The following is a 6,667-nucleotide window of genomic DNA, read 5'->3' as shown; positions in this document are numbered from 1 at the left end:
CTCGTAAGAAACAAATCGCGCGAAGCTGTCCGAGTGCACTTTCCTCGCGGCGTAAATGAAAACGGTCGAGTTTCTATGTCAACGCCTTTCCTCGAGGTCGTCCGGCGTGTGCGAGCGATTTCGTTTGATTTCCGTCATTTAAAGGGAACGCGATCGTAGCATTACAAATTCAGACTAGACCGCATTGTAAGTTCGTCGCTATGAGAATGAGATCGCGACTCGATGTAATAACGGCGACGTATATAATTAACGTTTGATGAGACGACTTGAGCGTAAGTCACGATGTATACGAGAGGAGGCTGTGACTCACGCTTTATCAACGTCTTTGGAGCTCGATCGAGGGCGAGATTGAATTGGTGTTATTACTTAATTGGAGCGACAAGAAATTGCGTAAGGTTTTATCTGAAATTTTACTTTGAACAAATTAATCATCAATATCTTAAGCGATATATTAAATTCTATTAAATGACCATACATCATTATCAAATGGTTATTTTTATTACTATCAATTTAATAAATCGTTTCATTAGTATAAAAATTCCTTTTGGAGAGAATAGAAATATTTATTTTCTGCATTAGTTAATTTAAAGTATCCAAAGAATTATATAAATCTGTTATTAATTTTATATACTCGAGGTTTTACAATACATTTTCAAGTGGTAACGAAACGGAGAGGAGCGTAATATCGAAGCGTCGAGCAAGCGTCTATGGCTTTAACAAATGCGTGTCTATTTCGACTCTTTTAAGGAGAGAATCGACTGGCTCTCGAAGCAGAGTTATTGATCTATTGAAGCCTAAATAATAAGTGCAAAGATATGGCTTGTTTGACATCACGAAGAACTGCGGGGGACACGTCGCGCGTAGGGCCCCACGAAAGAAGAGGGAAGTCGTCGAGCTCGTTTTTCCCGTCCTTACTTTGACGTCCACCTCCACCTCCTCTGTTTCTGATGTGGATAACCGTTTCTTTCTTTCTTCCTTTTTTTCAACCGGTCGGTTTTAGAGAGCGGAACCAGGGCCTACCCCACCAAACCACGTTTGTCCGTTTTATTACTGGGGGGGGGGGGAGGGGACATTAGTCCATACTCCGGGGCGTGCTCGTTATTGCACTCACGCTCTCGCCGCGCGATTGAGAGAGTCGGCCGAGCAGAGAGACGCGATCGGTCGATCGTACGTATACGTACGTACGTATGTACCTGGGCCGACCGGTCGTATTACGACCGCGTTTGTACCCCGTTTGGAACACACGACGGGCCGGTCGTCGACCTGGCCCCGCGGTAGGCAAAGCAGCGCGGCGGAATTATAAAATTGTGTTACGACACCCAAAACGCGCGACGCACTCGGACGGGCCCCCCGCGCAAAGCGACGCAACGCTACCAGCCGTTGTCGCTGCAACTGTTTGTACCGTGCATGCACCCCATTTTATATGCCGTTTTCTTAGGAAAACATCGCGAAAATGACTTTAGCTCTCGCGCAGAATTGTATTTTAGAAATATCAGTTTCTTCAGTTAGTTTCATGTTTTATTCGTGAAACACACACAACGCGAATACTATATCGATTAGTTCTAACGTAGTTTAGCAATTTGCGAAAATCAGAGACAGTTTATAAAATACGGATTTAAAATTTGTGTAAAACAAGCCTTTAATGAAATTTTTAAATTGCTTAAATGGCTCATTTTATGGATAAAAGAACTAATTTTTGCGATAGTTACCGAAAAGAAGTATGCAAGTTAGTGTTAAGAATTGAAATTTCTCATGAAGAAAATATAAATAATAATACATCAAAGAAAATGTAAGGTGAACATGGATAATATCTTGTATTTCAATAATTTAAAAATATTTTTGCACACTGTACGGACGAGTATTGATCACGGAAAGAAAGTTCTTCCATTGTAGCATCTGGAATCTTGAATCTCGAATCGAGAGGTGCGACGAACGCGTGAAATCGACCGTGAAAGAATACCGGATCGTCGAAAGCAGCGATGCTCAAAATTGCAGATTGGGCGCTATCCTGAGTATGGCAAAAAAAAGCAGAGTAATAAGAATAATAAAAGAAGAAGAAATAAATTTTGCACGGTCAAAGAAAGATCGCCGATAGAAAAGAAGAATAAACAGAAAACTTAATTTAATTGTACGTTGCATCAAATATAATGCACGCGATTCAAGAAACTCGAAGAGATTTTTTGAACTTATCTAATAATATTCACACAATTTATTTTTCGAGATGCAAGATTTTTGGGGGTAGAGGCTAGAGGCCATAATATTTTAAATTAACTTATTTATATATTGCTTATACATATTGTATATTTCATAAGTATTCGTTGTATATCTCTTGCTTTAAAAATAAATTCTGATATTAATTTACGACCTTTTAAATTATAGTCAAAGTTTGCTACGCGTTTGCACAGTAATTTAGTTTAACACTCGATAATATTAAAAAAATACGATTTTACACAATTTTGTAAAATCATGATTCAGATCTCAGTAGAAAGGATGAACGAGACGTTTGGCCGATTGCTTCGGGTCATCAGGGGTCGACGTACTCGAAAGTCGAAGCTTTCCCGACTCATCGGCATGCGGGTCTCGCGAAATTGTCTATTAACGAAATTTCTAATGCGAATTTATGATAATGAACGGCCGATCGAAGATTATCCATTGCCCCGTGGCCATTTGATCTATCACGGGGCAGAGGTTCTCAATGTCCAAAATATTTCTTCCACTGCTACTACGCGTATCTTTCTTATCTTCCTCTATTTCTTTGTAAAAAGCCATTATATCGATATATTCGTAAATTATACATTTAAGATTAGACTGCAAGAATATTCATATGTTTGGCTACGCATTATTTTAATATGACATATATATTCATACTGTATCTTTTTATATGAAAAGCAAAATCTTTATCACATGAATTCCTCTAGCGTTAGAAACAATATTCGTTGCCGAAAAATATATCACGTTCTTGTCTTAGCGATATGATATCTTTTCAATGTTATTAATTTTTTATAATTCTTGATATGTTTTACAGATTTATAGCTTTTCTTTATATTAGTTAGATAAATATCCGATAGAAGTCTTGTACAATATCGAATTTGTTCTCCTAGTCGAATTTGTTTTTCAAAATTCTAATATTTTTTGCTTGACAACGATGTCTTTGGAGAGAATGAAGGCTATGCGACGGTAATAATTATTCTCTGATACAACCCGTTAGCGCATAATTCTGCTATTACAAAAAGTGAAAAAAAAACAAGTCTAAAATGGTCTCAAGGCAAGCTTTACAGTTACTGGAGAAGGAAGAACTGTTCCTTCTTCCAAAGTGTCCTTATCGAACAGTTCTACGAGAATTATACAGTCGATTTTTAAATAATACGTACCAAAAGTCACCTTGCAAATTGGAACCCAGGAAAATTGGAGTCATCCGGTTCCTCATCTCTTCGCGATCTCTTTGCGGTTGAAGAATAAACTCACGATGACTCAAGCTTTCTAACGCGTCGCTAATGACCTGAAATTTAGAATCGTATTTTACTGCGCGCTTATGGTTTTTTAAGAAACCTGATGACATTTGTTATAACACATGAGTTAATTTTTAGATTTTAATTTGTCGATGTCGATATTAATTATACGAGCTCATTATCCGCACATTTCTTTATCTCTTCTAATACATATAAACCATAAATCTCGGAGAATATGAAAGTAGAAATATATCTGTACACAAAGTATAATTCAGACCAATATATTCTATGTGCAGGTGACGGATAAATTAGAAAAGACAGAAGTGTGTAATAATGTATAAAATATATGTAACTTTAAGAACATCAATCTTATTTTACGAATACCTCTTTCCGTATAAGATTATGTAATTTTACTATGTATAATAGTACATAATAGTTATATAACTTTATGCATAAATACATATAAAATCAGCAATAAAGTCTTTTATATCAAGAATAATTTCTAATAAAAATATCAATGACTATGCAATTCATAAATCCGGATAAAACTTGAACAGACACATTAACAGTATAATATATTCTCGACATTTTAAATAAACTATAATAAGCTAAGACTAGAGATCATACAAGATCATAATCGGAAAAGTTTGCCGCGGGCGAGGCCGTTTCGCGTCCCGCAAAAAGAAGAAATCCACGGAAAGAAATCGTCTCGCTGTACAGGGGGGCTGATGCGACGCAACAGGACGAGACGAGTCGTTTGGTCGAGGAGCTCGGCGATCTTACGCGGAGGATGGGCAGCGTATGTCGTCGGAGGTGTCGCGAAAGGTGGTGGTCGCCGAAAGGTAGTGGTCACCGAAGGTGGTGGTTTGATGAACGCGGGGGGAAAAGGAACGCGCGGCGCAAGACGGAGGACACTTTCACTCTCACAGGTGCATGACCGACTCGAGAACATGAAGCTCGCCGTTCGAGAGAGCGAGAGAGGACGAAGCTAGGTGAGAAGGACAAGAGTGGAAGGAAGAGAGAAAGAAAGAGAGAGAAGATGACAGGGGCAGAGAGAAAGACACAGAACGACAGACAGAAAGAGAACGAAGAGCGAAGGGAGGGGGGGAAGGGAAGAAGGAAGGTTTTAATGCCGCGGTAATCTCGGGTCGTTCCACAAAGTGGAGGGCTTCACGCGACCCGCTAGATAACGGCCCATCGACCACGTGCTCGCGCGTACTAACGTCCACCTCCTCCGTCGCGCTAATACGAAATGTCTTGTACCTGTCCGTCCTTAATATCTGTCGTTAGGCCACTTTCCTACTGCGCGTCGGTTAGGCTCAGTTAAAAATCTAAGGCCGGGTCCAGATATGTATCGTATCACCGTATCGTATCATGATATTTTCTTATCAAAATACGAAATATATTGGTTATAATGATATGCCAAGGCCTTGTTTTTAATCTGTAAGATACGTGATACGAATACGAATTGAAAACAAGGCCTTGGTATATCATTATAACCAATATATACGATACATGTCCGGACCCGGCCTAATGAAGCGGAAGATGCATTAGAATTATTCGAGATTCCGTTATATGTACAAAAGTTGTACTTTAATTAAAGCTCAATGCGTTAAGATTTTGATTATTCAATCATTATCCATATCAGAAATTAAATTATATAATTTTGTAGCCTCGACACATGATCTAATTAAGATAACCATGTCGAGAGAGAGAGAGAGAGAGAGAGAGAGAGAGAGAGAGGAGAGATATCTCTTAAATACTCATTTCTTAATCCAGGTATTTGTTTTTTAAAATAAATTTTCGTATATAACATACGTTTAGACCTTTTCAAGAAAGTAGACCCATATTTACGTATGTCTTATAATTAAGGAATGAATTATAATAAAAATGGGAAATGGATATAAATCAAATCTAGCTTCTTGGCAGAGAGCCATGTATCGATTGTTATCCGACATCCACGATAAAATCAGTTTATGTGAATCAAATTGGCCAACTCGCCTCGCGTTCTTTAACGATGGTGGAGCGAGTGCACGTAGCGAAACGGTGAATACGATGATCCATCGCGGTAGCGGATATGATCGCATTGAAAGCCGCGGGCACCATTGGCGACGACGAGAGGAGGGATAGAGAGGACTCGGCAGGGGGGGCGAGAAAGAAAAAAAAAGAGAAAGAGAAAGAGGGAGACAAAGAGTGAACGGGGGCGAATACGGAGGGGGAGGACGGCAGAAAGAAAGAGGGGAAGAGAATAAGATAAAAAGAAAGAGAAAGATGGTGAACAGGGTCGATGAACCGAGGACGTTCGCGGTGTTCGCCGCGTTTACTTACTACCGAAATACATTGTTGGTCCCGATGGTCCGGAGTGGTCCCAGTGGGTCAGTGGTTCACGGGGGACCCAGAACCGAGCCCGCTGGAGATACGCGGCGCCGAAACATCCTTTACGATTTCGGCTTTCATCTGTGCTCGGCGATCAGCGAGGAGATCAACGAGGCGGTGCTACTTGTTTGCCGAAATCAGCGCAAACAATGGATTATAGGAAACGTGAAATTATAGCCGTTGTTCCCGCTCGCATCCGCGCTCGCATTCGGACGAACGAAACTAAAACAGTTAAATTTATTTTGAATAAAATTTCATTCTTCTCGTTTCGCTACATCGTTCTATTCTATCATGTCTGTACTCTGTATCAATTGTTGTCTGCCAAAGACGCTGAATGATAAATGACTCGTTTGTTAAATAAAGCGCGATTCGCCTTAACTTTCAAATAGAGATGTTCAATTTTGCAAGTTTGATTCACTACAAGTAGCGCATCGTTCGATGGTAGCACGTCAGAGGTAGGCAAGCGCAAAACGAGTTGACAAGGGTTCATTGTTCCGAGGCGATCACAAAGCCATCAGTCGATTTTATTTGATGATCAGGCCCGAAGGGAAGAAAGGAAATTGCGTTGCCAGAAGTAACGTTCGTCGAGGATCGTAAAGAAGAATAAAGAGGTTAACTGTCGCACCTAAAAATATCTCCATTCCGCCTTCGCACCCAGACTTCCATTCGCTGCACCTCGGATCCCCGTCTTTCACATTTGACAGCATCGTTTGGTAATGAACTTTAGGATGCAATAGAACCGGCATGTGAAAGCAGTTAGAATAACAACTGATATTGCTCCGATATCTCTCGATGCAGCAAACTGCAATCTATAAAAATTATATTTTGTTAATTAAAATATA

Source organism: Temnothorax longispinosus, chromosome 5 (genome assembly GCF_030848805.1).
Source record: "Temnothorax longispinosus isolate EJ_2023e chromosome 5, Tlon_JGU_v1, whole genome shotgun sequence".
NCBI lineage: Eukaryota > Metazoa > Arthropoda > Insecta > Hymenoptera > Formicidae > Temnothorax > Temnothorax longispinosus.
The sequence above is the reverse complement of the archived record's forward strand: the minus strand, read 5'-3'. Positions refer to the sequence as shown.